Genomic DNA, 14,213 nt, shown 5'->3' on the forward strand with positions numbered 1-14,213 from the left:
AGGGCGAAGAGAAGACTGAAAACCTTATTACCTCTGGGAACAGCAACCCAGGGGAAACTCCCAGGGAACAGCAACCCTGGGGGAACCCTTATTACCTTGGGGAACAACAACCCCAAGGAGAATCTCAGGGAATCATAACCCTGAGAAATAACCTGAAGCTGTAATTGGACAATTAAACCTCAATATGCAAATGAAACAAAATTGATAAAAATGTAAGATTTTGTGACTGGTCAGCCATTTTGTGGCCATCCTTAGCCCACCCTGGGTGCAGCCCTGGTCAGGTTCCTGTCCTGCCCAAGGTGGATTCTGGAGGCCTTTCAATAAATATCTACTTTAATCTCTAGCTCTGTCCAGTCTCTGTTTCAGGTCAGCCTTCCCAAGGCATCAAAGGGGCCACAGATACTGCCCCAAGCTCATGTGCTCAGCTCACAATCTGAGATGTACTCTTGGGCTGGGTGGCACCCAGCAAGGAATTCCACATATTTTTGTATTTGAAGGCTGTTCAGCCAGATGCAATGTTGTAAGCTCTTCAGGCTTATTTATAGGAATATATAGAATTATCTTTATCTGCAAGTATGGGGATGCTTGGGGTGTTGTGAGTCTGCTTTGTTTTGATGAAAGAAGAGAAGGAAAACAGATGGCAACCTTCTAATGCCTAAAGATAGTTTTCCAAAAGCAGTTCCATGGATTTTGTTCTTTTGGGAAAAACAAAATGAACAAAAATGCAGAAACATTTTTTTCCTTACTTTGATGCATTGTCCTTTCTGTATTTGGCTCTGGGTATACCAGTACCATTATGTGACTGAAGTAAGGTGCTTTCTCTAAAAATTTGTTCAGTTTAAGTAGTTATTTTCTTTTTAGTTTTCTGCAGTACATTTACTTCTTATTTAATCATTGGGTTTCAGCATTCACTGTTCAGGAACATGATCTCTATTTCCTTCAATGGAAAAGCTGGCATGGCATTCCATGGAGGTCTGTAAAGCTGTACAAGCACGCCTTATCAGAGGTATTCTTCAGCTGACTGTGTGAAACACTTTGAGATTTGGATGGAATTTATTAACTGTGTGAAATCCACCCTTCCGAAATGTGAGGATTATGTCTGACAGATGGTACGGGCTGGCAGTCCAACATGCTCCTAGGCTCTGGGAATTCTGAAACAACTGCAGGTCACACAACTTAATTTTCAGATGTAAGTGGATGTATCCCGTACTTAAGACAGGATTTTTTGGTCACCTGGCTATTTTTCCCTACCTCAGGTGTTCTGAAATAGAAATACGTAGTCAAAAAGCAAAAGTGATAACTGGTTGAAGCATACTCTAAATACAGCTGTTGCATAGTTGCAATAAAGGGGTGATCTGCAAACAAAAGCTAGACCTGCCTTATAAAAACATCATCCTGAAGGAAGATGAAAGGATTCTTCCTGTTATATATGACAAGACTTAACTTTAAAAACCCTCATTATGTGAGGAAAATATCTGAGGCTTTTGATCTATGATCACGCCCAAATAACAGTAGCAGCTCTCTTCCCAAACTCCCATTCACTCCTTCTACTACTTGTTTTTGTGATCACATGGACAATTCTTCCATCACAACTCACTGGCCACCACTCAAAAACATGAAGGTTTTTGAACTTAGCTCCATATGTTTGAATACCCAGTATACTCCTAAATTTTACCGATTCTTTCAATGTAATAGGGTTAAATTTTTCTCCCTCAGGGGCTGAATCACTTACATGAAAACCTCTGAATACTACGTCTGCAGTTTTTATCTTGCATTTTATCCCTACAAAGTGCAAATCTGTTTTGCAGCAGATCAATAACCAGGAGCTTTTCTCTTGGTGATATCTAACAATGTTAAGCCTTGATACCAGTAATTTCTCAGATTTCAACTACAAATGTGACATCTTTTTCCCTTACCAGATCTCTTTCTTCCATATTAGGTTTATATAAGGTCCTGTTATAGCAGATGTCACTGCTACTATCCAGAGTTTCAGTTGCAGCTTGGATGGAAAACTGCTTGGAAAGATTCACCCAATTTATTTCTTTTGTATTATTATTAGAGTGTACCCAGCTGAATTTTTGCAAAGAGGGCTCAGGTGAGAGACAGATTGTTATGAGAAATGTCAGAAGCCTAATTGTTGGGTTTTTTCTTCCTCTTTAATAGTTCGGTGAAAGAAAGTTAGGCCTGTTATAACACAGGTGATGCACAAAATGTTGCTGGGTCTGTCTTGACTGATCACTATTGTGGCCCTCATTTCTCCTGCTGTGGGTTCTTTTTCTCCTGTGGATTCCTTTTGTAGTTATTCAGTTCCTGCTGCACTTTTGACTGGGAGATTTCCATTACAGGGTTTTTAAATGAGAAGGCTTTGTGTCTTAAAAGGGAAAGGGAAATAAACTTCCCCTATTAGATACATTAAAATGCAGTGTTCTGTTTTCTTAACAATCAGACTTGATAGAATTGTGTTATAGTCCTGTTCAGTGCTGTTCTGCCTTTCTCTGACCTTCTGCAGGACAGATACCCAGCTGGCTTGGCAGTTCCCCAAAACTCAGTGCACTGCCATCTGTATGAGCCGTTCCTTCTAAAGCTACTTTCTGACTGAGCTCTGAGGTTCTTTCTGTCCAGCTGCAGGAGTCACAGCACTTGGGATCACAGCTGGGCCTCCTGGGCTGATTCACAGGATTTGTACCCCATTGGGTAGTGCTGATAAGACTCTTGTACTTGCTGTTAGAAAGAGTGCAATACACCATCAGACTCTGCGCTGCAGTCACACTTGAGTGCTTGCTTGGCTGTATCAGCACGAACTAAGCCAATAAGGTAACTCATGTGACAGAAGCGTTGATGTATTCTGAGAGCCGCAAAAGGTCAAAGAACAAAAGAGATTAAATCCCCATTAAAATCACAGCTTTCCACTTCATTTTGCTTTGTGTGCTTGTATGTCCAAACTTGAACTTGAAATGCTAGTTTGCAAGTAGCTCTAATGTGCAAACACAGCTTTTGTCAATTTGTTAGTGTTTGTGTTGCGAAGCAAGAGATCCGAAAGCCAAAGAGCAACAGATTAAAGCTTATGCAGAGTCAACACCATACTGGGAAAGAATTCTTACCCTCTATCACAGTCTTATCGGAGTGATAATCTGCATGGCCATGAAGAGCTGACTCCTATTTTTTGTTACACTGTTGGCTTAGTGCTAAGATTTCTTTGATTTTCTGCTGTTAGCTTTACCACCCAGTGTAGATATCCCTGGGCTTTCACAATTGCTCTCTTTTCTGCTAAGAAAACAAAACTTACATGTGTTTCAGTACTTCTTGGCAGCCTGCCTCCCACATATAGTTTAGGGTCAGATTTTCAACCTATTTGTTCTCCCTGATTTTAAGCATAGGTAATGGTATAATTAGCAAACACAAATAAGTAATTTTTTCTCTTGGTTTGGGGATAAGTCCTGCCAAAAACTGTGTAAATATGCCTTGGAAGAAGGGACTGCAGATCATCAGAGAAAATTGTACTTCAGAAGTGTAGATCTGAAAATGTGGTTTGATACTCATTCAGTTTTGCAAAAACGGTTTGTGGAGCTCAATATTATGGCTATTCTATTTTTTAAGGATTGTATGAATGTTTAAGGAAATTAAGAGAATTTCTTTGACCAATTTTTTTTATAAACTGCCACCCTCCCTTGTCACTATACGTTGACTAAAGCCTGGAAAAGTCTTGCACTTTGGATGACTTTTGCTGTGGGAGCTAGATAAAGGGAGGCCATAATTTCTCACGTAGCTGTCTGTAATCTGCTTTCCTGCAGCCCCCTTCCCTGGGGGCCACTCTTACAACCTCTTGGAGTCACAATAGACTTGTGTTACAACACTGTATATGGTCTGCTTTGCTGGATTCCTTCCTTCTCATGCATATGTTTCAAGTCCATAATTAAGTCCTCGCTTGCATTAGTGAAAGCAAAGGCTACATTCTTTAAGGCTCAAATCTGAACCTCTGGTTCTAGGGAAACTTCTGCAACTGTTTCCTGTTTCTCAATTGGCAAACAGATGTCCCCAGGATCCTTTCATGCATTCTGGAGTGAAATGGATTATGCAATTTTCATATTTTTCAGTGGCGAAAAAACGCTAGAATCCTCCAGAAAAGAATCCTTTTGGCCAAATTTGCAGCTGTTAATTCCCAATGCAAATAGGTGATTTCCTCAAGCCTACATGTAGACATCCAGTTTTTACCATATTCTTCTGGCTAAGTTAGGAGATTGCCCAGTCAGAGTTCTGTGTTTTGTGGTATGTCTCTCACTTAATGAGTCACAGGCAGTAAAGGGGCTAGCAAGATAATTTGGAAGGAAGATAGCTAATGGAACATTAGGTAATGATGGGTTGTATCTAGGTTCTCTCTCAATTTACCCAGCTCCTCCCTAAACATTAGCAACAATTAAATACACCCCTGGGCATGATTTCACAAAAATGGAAACTTCAAATTATTCACATTAGTTCTTTATGTGTTCCTAATGGGGTTCTGATTCTCATTTATGCTGGCAGTTATTTAATAGAGAATTCTTTACAGTAACTGTAGTGTAAGGTGCTTCAGCATGTTAAATGATCCCCGAATATATTCTGTACTTACTAAAATAAGTATCAACTTTTCAGAAGCACGGTAGATAGCATTGAATTGCTAGATTAGGCATGGTGTGACACATCTTTCCATTAACTCCAGATACAAGATTTTGTATCTTGTATCCTGGAGATATCCTGTGAATGCTCTCCAAGGATCTCAAAAGAACACATGAAAAATAAATATATGCTTATCTACACAGGAAGTTCTCACCTGTGAGGGATTTCTTACAAAAAGCATGTAGTAATAAAACAGTGGAAAAAGACCTCAAACTGAAAGACAGTTGATTTAGATTAGATACTAGGAAGAAATTCTTCACTGTGAGTGTGGTGAGACACTGGAGCAGGTTGTCCTGAGGAATTGTGGATGCCCCGTGGAAACATTCAAGGCCAGGTTGGACTGGGCTTTGATCAACATGGTCTGGAGGAAAGTGTCCATGCCAATTTCAGGAGGGCTGTAACTAGATGATCTTTAAGGTCCTTTCCAACCCAAGCCATTCCATGGGTCTGTGAATCCAAATGTTATTCTACACGTTTTGCAAATAAAATTCAGAGTGTTTTTTCATGTAAATCAGTTTAACAGCCTCCGATGTAGAAGGATATGCCAAATTAGAAATTGCAAATGTTCACAACGGAGGACATTAGTGCTTTCTGAAACATCTTTCACCTTTGAATTAATACAAATATTTAGTATCTTGAATTTTTGTCCATTTAAAACTCTGTTCTTGTTTAAGTTTCATGATCAGTTCAAAAGCAGATAACCTGTGTGCTACATTTTACATAATGTTGCAGTTTCAAATTGCAAAGTAGTATGGATCAAGTATAGCAGAATATTTACATCAGAAAAGAAATCTTAAATTAATTTCTGATCAACATACATTTCCAGCTAAAACACGATGTCTAAACCGTTTGGGTGCAGCCATTTTATCTGGAGGTTGTTCCTTTAAAATCTGGTGGAACATTCCCTGAAGACCTAGTGGCAGCAGTCCCAGGGAATATGGTAACCATTGGCTCAGGCTTCTGATAATGGTACACAGTTAGTTGAGAGTCAGGCTAATCTCTTCTTCCCAGCATGGTGTGTTAGATCTATGATTCACAAAGTAGATCATCAAGCACTTTGCTCTAAGGAGACAATCAAAATCAAAACCCCAAGAAGTAAAATAAAGCAGCAAACAGTCTAAATATTATGGAAAAGATGAATAAATGAAACAGGCTTAAACCCAAGGAAAGTTTCTTGGAGAAAGCTCAGTTTTGTGTGGGTGAATTTCCTTACAATACACAGATGCTGGAAAACTTTGAACATTTGATGTTTTTCAGCATAGCCATCTGAAGAACTATCCTCCTGCTTGTTACAAAATCTCTGTAACAAAGTGTGCACGCATCACAATGAATTCTGAGATGAAAACTTCTTTTAATCACTAAGTGGGAATCATTTCTGCCTGACACCACAGAGGAAAAATTATCAAAGGATGGCACTGTGTGTTGATTCTGATAATGCCTGCTCATAATACCTTTTTCTGGGCTCATTCATATAATTTGTTTGATTTCTATTTCATTAAAGATGTAGTCTTAGATGCCACATCAAATTAATTAATTAGTTACAAAATTATGCAATCAAACAGTTCTTTAAATGGGCATTTATTACTTACTGTTTTAGATATACTCTGGTAACAGTATGGCGCACTGAAACAGTTGGCTTCCCTTTCAGTTCTCACTTTGATGGTGTGATGGGTGCTTTTAAACTCTAATTAGAAAATTTTGCATGAATCTGATGTTACTACTGAAAAATATTTCCTAAAATGCTGTGACTTAAAAGCTGACTTTGAATCTGATAGCAGAGTTGGAAGCCAGTCAAGTGAGTGATTGACAATGCATGACAGTACAGCTTTAAATCAGCTTTGAAACTATCACAAGATTATGTCCAGGTGAATACCTGCAGTTCCTGAAGCTGCAATCCAATCAGACAGTTTTAGTTTTCTTGAAAATGTATGAAAATATTTTTATGAATTCTCTGAAGCATAGGAAGGAGTTACTAATTTTTGTCAGAGAGCATTCATCTTTAATTAGGCCATTCTGATTTGGAGCCAAGTCCTGGAAGGGGTGACACTTGCCAGCTGGTTGGCTCAGTCAGGGGATGTTGGGTCTCCAAGAGACCAGAAGTCTTTTAATGAAGCCCTGTGTGCTTCCACTGGCTCTTGTTAACAGATATTTCTTTTTCATCTCCTACTTTTCTGTGGGTTTCTTCTTTATCTCTACAGGCAGCTGCTTTCTCACAGTGATAATTTTTTTTATAGCTCTGAGAGCAGACAAAAGTGTGTTCCAGTAGTTAGCAATATCAGTGTTAGAGCCTAGTGTCAGGGCTGTAGGTGTTTTTTCTGTCAAGTAGTTTATCTACACCTCCACAGATCTACCTCTTGTTAAATAGGTCTGTTTCCTGGAGCTTGGATATAGCTCAGAACTTCAAATGCATTAAACTTTTCACACATCCAAGACATTTCAGTTACATATGAAAGAGCACTTAGGAAAGATGATGGATTGAAAAAAGCAGGGCACTCTAAAAATGACAGGCATTCAGATGGTTTTTATTCGAGTCTTGGAAGCACTTGTTAACTTGGAAGGATTCAAATTCAGATTCAGTTTGCAAGCAGAGCTTGTCTGAGATCTAGCTTCAAGTTTTACACAATTATTGCTCTGTGTCATCTTCTTTCTGCCTGAAAGTAAGATGCAAGTAGTTTAAAAACTAATTGCATATAAAAAGCATTAGCAGAAAGATCTAATTATATTGTGTGGGAATGTGTGTCCAGTTCAGGTACAAATTGCCAGGTGTCTTGCGCTTCAGGTGCCCTGCACATCTCTCTCCAAACAGCTAAGTGTAGTTAAGTCTCTAATTGAATAGAATTTGGATAGCACTTTGATCCACCTGGGAAAATGGTGACTGTTGCCTGGCGTACTGACCTGTGATAGTAACTACATTAGAAATTCAAACAGAAATAGCACTGAATTACAATTGATTAGAGTTCTGCACCTGAAAATATGCCTATTTTTTTCAAGTGTAGCAAATAATGACCAATTTATTTAAATTGCTCTGCTCAAAAATGAAGATGTCTAGTACAATAAAGAGAGGCATACATTGGATACATAGACTTCTTTCTATGTTCTAGTAGAATGTTTCCTTAGCCTCAATTCCTTAATGCAGGCTTGATCACACTTTTAACAAATAAAGAGATCTGGAGGGGGGGTTGAAATACATTTAATTTTGAGAATAAAATTAGTGATACCCTTAAAAGTCATATGTTTTATAGATATATTTGGAATTAAGTTGTTAAAAAGCAAGAGGTGAGATCCAAAATAGAGCAATACTTTGAAGACAGACTTTAAAAAAGGAAAAAGGAATTCCAGACAACAAAACCCCATAAAAAATGAAAAATCCAAAAGGACATCTAGATAATTATGGTACTAGAATTATAGTTTTGTATATTTTTGTATAATTCAGTCATGCAGAACTCACTGGATGAGCTTTCCAATCTCACTTTGTAAACATTTTAAGGCTGACCTGATTGAAAACAAAAAGCAGGATGAAAGCTGCTAATTAAAATTTGAATAAATCCTTAAATGTCTTTTGATTACTCAACAAGGTGTGATTGTTTAAAAGATATTCCTTGTTGTAGAATAAAACCTTCATGCAAGATGAGGACCTCTGTTTAGGCACAGCTTTGCTTGTGTTCTAGCATTTGCAAAAGCAATATGACGATGCTGGGATCCTGACCTTGCATACCAGAAAGCCATACAAATGGATGTTTTTAGTAGTTCTCCAGCATGAAACTGGAATATATTAGGAAATCTTGTGTCTGGTTTGAATACTGCTGGGCAATAGTTGCACACAGAAAGCTTCTAGAGCACTCCCCAGGAACTGGAATGGGTGACAGCTACAAAATGGATGCTAATTAACAGCATGTTCGAGGCACTCTTTGCTTTCCCAAATAATTTTCAACAAAGTTTTTGTGATGAACTTCGAGACCATAACTTAAACAGATTTCATAACTAAATGAACTGTTTAATGTTTCCTCCAGATCAGGTCAGGGAAAGCTCAATTGCTTCTATTTTCAGGATAATACAGGCAATTTTTACAGACAGGGACAAAACTTCACCAGAATCTATTAAAGCAAAAAAGGCTGCTTTGTGCAAACCCAGCTGCTTGTAACTGTGCCAGCACATATCCTATAAGAATTAATCTTATTTTTTGGGGGGATGGTGTCTAATTTACCATAAGACACAATTTTCCATTTCTGAGGCATGCTTAGTACACAAGGCTGTCTTAATAGAGCATGGCAAGTCAAGTCAGCGCTGGAAAACGAATACCATAAAGCATCTCCTTGAAAACTTTTGCTCACTTTGGAAGCAGTGATCAGGGAATTTTCTCCAGAGCCTCTTGCTCTTCTGGGAAGTGAATGCAAGACTTGGTAAATCCTCTGAACAACTTACTGTTAATGAAGGAGACATTGTGAGGCAAGGGAGCATTCAGTTGTGAAACAGACAATGCCAGAGCCAAATCTTCATGCACAAAGACGTTGACACCTTTCAGCCACATAGGAACTGTGAAAAAAATTGACTTCTTTAGGTTGAGATATGGGATTGTTTGTCTAGGTTGGGCTGCTTGTCATGTAGTTAGCTTGAACATGGAACCAAGGGGAGAAGACAAGAGCAACAGTAAGCATATCTCAGCACAGTTCAGCTGAAAGCCTTGCATTGAAAGGCAGGTTTCCAGCACTAGCCACAGAAAAAGAATTTAATTTCTAGGAATGGGGAGAGCAAGGAGGAAACAGTGGAAGATGAGCTTGTCCCCATGCATTTATCTCAGGAACCTACAGAAGTGGAGGCAGACTGGCAGCTGAGGATGGCAGGGACAAGTGCTGTCACCCCTCCTTAGCCGGAGGGACAGAGTGGACCCAGTGAAACCAAGACAACAGTGTGGTCACACAACCAGGCAAGTCCATGTAGTCACCAGCAGGTGCAAGGCCAGGCACAACATGTATGCAATATGGCATATGAACATCTACAGCTCAGACAAGGACAGATTTTCTCCAGTGGAAGGGAGAATAAGAACATATGAAAGTTTCTGTTGGGAGATGACAGTGAAATGGGCAGCGGCTAAGGATTGCTTAGGAGGAGAAGAGGAGAGTTTGCACCAAGTATATATTAATTCTGTACCCTTTTCTGTTCCTTGAAAATGTAGAAACTGCGGAATTTTTTCCCCTCTTGCATGCCATTTTTCACACCGATATAGTGTTCTTTTGGGAAAAATTCAAGACAAACTATAAAAGGAACTTGAAAGTTCACTATTGTTTCAAACAGTTCCCCATTGTCTGTATTTTTATAACTGGCTTGAAATATCAAACGTCCAGTTTGTTTTGACTGGACTCTGCCTGATACCATCTTATGGGATTTTTGCCAGATGCTAAAGTCTAATGAAGATATTAATCTTTTTCCTCAAATCCTTGTAGACATGTCCCCTGTCACTGGGGACAACATCAGCAGCCAGCTTGTCACTCAGACCTGCAACTTCACTGTCAGATTCAGCTTTGAAGTTCTGTGCAGTTCCTACAGGACACAGCCTTCTCTCTTCCACCCACAGCTGACAGTTTCATACATGATCTCATCTCACGCCTGGAGTCATGCCTTGAATCTGGGCTGTGCTTGCTGATCACAATTTTGCCATACAGGCAGCCATTCATATTATCACTGTGGGGAAGGGGCAACCCTGGGTGTAGGGACAGACTAGGGGGCAAGGGGATGGGATGGGAGGAAAGGGGCCTGGGAGTCCTGGTGGATGGCAAGTTGAATGTGAGTCATTGTGCCTTGCAGCCAGGAGGGTAAAGCATGTCCTGAGAGGCATCAGGCACAGCCAGGGAAGGGAGGCGACTGTCCCACTCTGCTCTGCACTGGGGTGGCCTCACCTCGAGTGCTGGGGTCAGTTCTGGGCACCACAATAGAAAAAAGATGCAAAGCTATTAGAGAATGTCCAAAAGAGAGGTGTGAACGTGGGGGAAGAGGGGGAGCCTTATGAGGAGTGGCTGAGGTCACTTGGTCTGTTCAGCCTGCAAGAGATTGTGGGGAGCTGCAGCCTACAGTGTCCTCATGAGCAGGCACTGATCTCTCTGTCATACCAACCATGAGACCTGAGGAAATGGCATAAAGCTGTGTCAGGAGAGGTTTACCTTAGATGCTACAACCAGGTTCCTCACCCTGAGCGTGGCTGAACACTGGAACAAACTCCTCAGGGAAGTGGTCACAGGTCCAAGCCTGACAGAGTTCAAGAAGCACTTGGACAATGCTTTCAGGCATCGCAGCCCAGTGTGATTCTTGGGGCTGACCTGTGCAGGGCCAGGAGTTGGACTCGATGATCCCTTCTAAAGTAGCATATTCCATGATTTGATTAAACTAGCAAAATTTATTAATTAAACTAGCTCTCTTTCTGGTAGCTTTCAATTCCTAAACACACCAGCTGCCAACATTTTCTTTCCTTTCAAGAACTTTGTGGCAGTATCTATGGCAAATCCTACATATATTGGTACCAAAACCAACAGGCTCTGGACTGCGCATTGCCAGAGTAGAAATGGTGTCACTACCACTGTGCTATTGTTTTCTCAGAGGATCACCTCTTATACAGGTCCATAGATAGCCATAATTTTGTTCTGTTCAAAAATAAAAATGGAAAGTAAACTTTTTGGATAACATGTAATTTCTTTAGTATGATTAAAAGGTATGAAGGAGTTTACAACTGCCAACTTCTGGTTTGGTTTCTTTTTTAACTCTAACTGTACAAATAAGGCATCAAGCAGAGGCCAGTCAAAACAAACAAGCTGGTTTAAAAACTGTGTTAAAATAAAGTATATGCACAAGGTAGGTGGAATCCAGTGCATAATATGTATTAAAACCTGCATGGAAAATCAAAATATAAATTAATCAATTTTTGTGATTAATGAATGCTAAGTATAATTTGCTAGAATATTCCTACCGTTTGTGATAAATGTTCAACTAAATTTCTAAAATATGATTATCAGCCATTCTGTACTCAGTATTGAGACAAATGCTAGCAGATTTGCTCCTTATATTTTTAAAGTAGCCTCCTGAGATTTCTTACACAAATAGAAAAAATGTTTTGAATTTGCAAGATTAATTTCTTAAGTGTAAGTTAATATGTGGCAGTGCAGTGGTGTGTTGGAACTAAAGATTATTATATCCCAAGTGGAATTTTACAAATAGCCAAATAGCACCATTGTTTCAAGCAAAGGGAAAAGGTGACTGAGATTTATAAAGTTAACTTGTTCTTGTGATGCCTTGGTATTTTGCTGCATGTGTAGGAGGATTTGCAAATTCAGTCAACAACAGCCCATATGGCAGAGCCTTCCCCAGAACTGAATGAACCATTGAGAACATTCCTTTGAATAATAGCTTTTTAATACAACATGAAATTCAGTAAACATATTATTTGCTGAGTGCATTTAACAGACTGTCTGATTCTAGAGGGAGTAAAATCTGAAACGCAGCTACAGTGCAACCAGTAATTTTAGAGAAATGTGCCAGAAAGGTTATCCTACACATATTAATCAACAAGATCTCAGTCTGATGTCAGGTGGAGGCTGAGTGCTTTGGCAAGCACCAATAGAGTATTATTTTCTGGGATAAAACCCCTGTAATCTTTACATGCTGCAGGTACTGCATCATACATTTCCTGCTCCCTAGCTCAAATTCTCTACAGCATCTTCATGTTCTTGTGCATGTCAGTGTTTGAATTTTCCCATATGCATCAATCTTCTTGATGTTTTTTAAGCTCTGTAGTGTAATGGCAATGAGTTTCAGGGTTGCAGTTCATGGCAATTTTTAAGTGTGAAGCCTTTTAAAGAGCAGTGTTTCATGTCTCCTGTGAGCTCCAAGTAGAAATTTATACCTGACAGGCATCACTCATTGTGTTTTCCTTTGCTACCTGTGTTTTTCTCCTTTTGAATAAACAGTTCGTCTTGCTGCCCTTTCTTGTCATCTTGGTTTTGGTCAAGGTAAGATCAGTGCAGCTACACTGTTCCTGTCAAGCAGCTGTGAAGGCTGGAAGCTGAGAGATGGAAATGCAGAGGGGCTGCAGGCACCCCTTACAGTTTCCACAACTCAGATGTCTGAACCCCAGGATTTTGTCTGTAAAAATGAGTTCACAGGTAAAAGAATGAATTAAAAAATATGAAAAATAAGTATTAGCTTCCTTGCTGTGGCCCCCTGTCTTCCGTGCCCCAACAATTGTGTATGTTTCATTTTTTCCCAAGACTTTTCTTTCCTCCTAACCAAAAGATCTGGAAATATACTTTAAAAAGAGGAAGAAAGGTGTCTCCCTTTCCTGAGATTCTGTTGTTCCGAGTTGGGAAATACCACCCAAAAGGGCAAACCTGTCAGCTTCAGCAACACCACAACTACATATGACTAGCAAATTTGCTTTTTCTTCTGAAATGCAGGATACTGAGATGGCAGCGTTCTCATGGCACTTGTTGTGGGCCAGAGAGGGAGTGCTGGCCGAGGAATTTTGGTGGTGATATTGCAGCAGTCAGTGCAGCTGTTGTACTACACGGTGAGGAGAAAAATTTCCATCGAATTTCTGCTGTGTGGGGTGCGAGTGGGAACATTTAAACCTCGTGTTTAGCTCCCAGATGCACAAACCACATGTCTGAGCTGACACACAGGGAAGCATTGTTCATCAGTTAAAAATTGGCATCTGTTACTTCCTCCCTTTGGGCCAGACTGGGAACCATATTGTGACTCCTTAGGTGCTCTGGCAACAAAATTACATATTGCCCCACACTGAAGAATTAGTTATTAGTGCAAAGGGAAGAACTGTGCAATACAACAGGAATGTGTAGTACCAAATGCAATGGGATGACACAGGTGACAGGAGACACACAGGAGGTGGCTTTGAACTGGTTCTGATTAAGTAATGGATGTACCACTGCACATAGCGCTGCCAGACATTTGTGTCTTTTTAGTTTTTTTGTTTTCCCTGATATTGAATAAATATTGGAAAAAGTGCAGAGATCTGTTGATGTTTGCAAGACCTCAGCTGGACTGTGGTCAGAGCAGTTGTTTTGCTTTTGTTGGTGTTATTTCCCAGGCTGACTTTCCCATGTAAACCACAGCTGTGAGCAGGTGGCAGTGCATGTTCATGTGTGCTTCATGTAGGGGAATGGACTCTCTTTGAATCTAGTGCATTTTTTTCATGTTCAGCCGAAAACATAATTTGCAATGGCAGACGGATATAAACAAGAATTTCACAAGAGGAAACCGAAATACATAGTTCCAAACTCCCAGTGTTTTGGTTTCTTTTCCTAGTTATACTTCATATTTAAGTGTATTTAAGTGAAATACATGTTTAGAAAAGAGGTCAGTCTGGGTGAATACGTAAGCTAATTTCCTTAATTTCCTTTTCTTCAGATGAAAATGGATTTCTTTTTTTTTTTTTTAATTTGGAAAAAGGTCAAGCCTCTCTACCCTATTGCTATATTTTTTTTTTCCATGGAGAATAGACTTGATTGTTCTCCAAACATTGTTTCCTGTTCTTCACAGAGGGGAAATGTTTATTCCTT

Source organism: Prinia subflava, chromosome Z (assembly GCF_021018805.1).
Source record: "Prinia subflava isolate CZ2003 ecotype Zambia chromosome Z, Cam_Psub_1.2, whole genome shotgun sequence".
Classification (NCBI taxonomy): domain Eukaryota; kingdom Metazoa; phylum Chordata; class Aves; order Passeriformes; family Cisticolidae; genus Prinia; species Prinia subflava.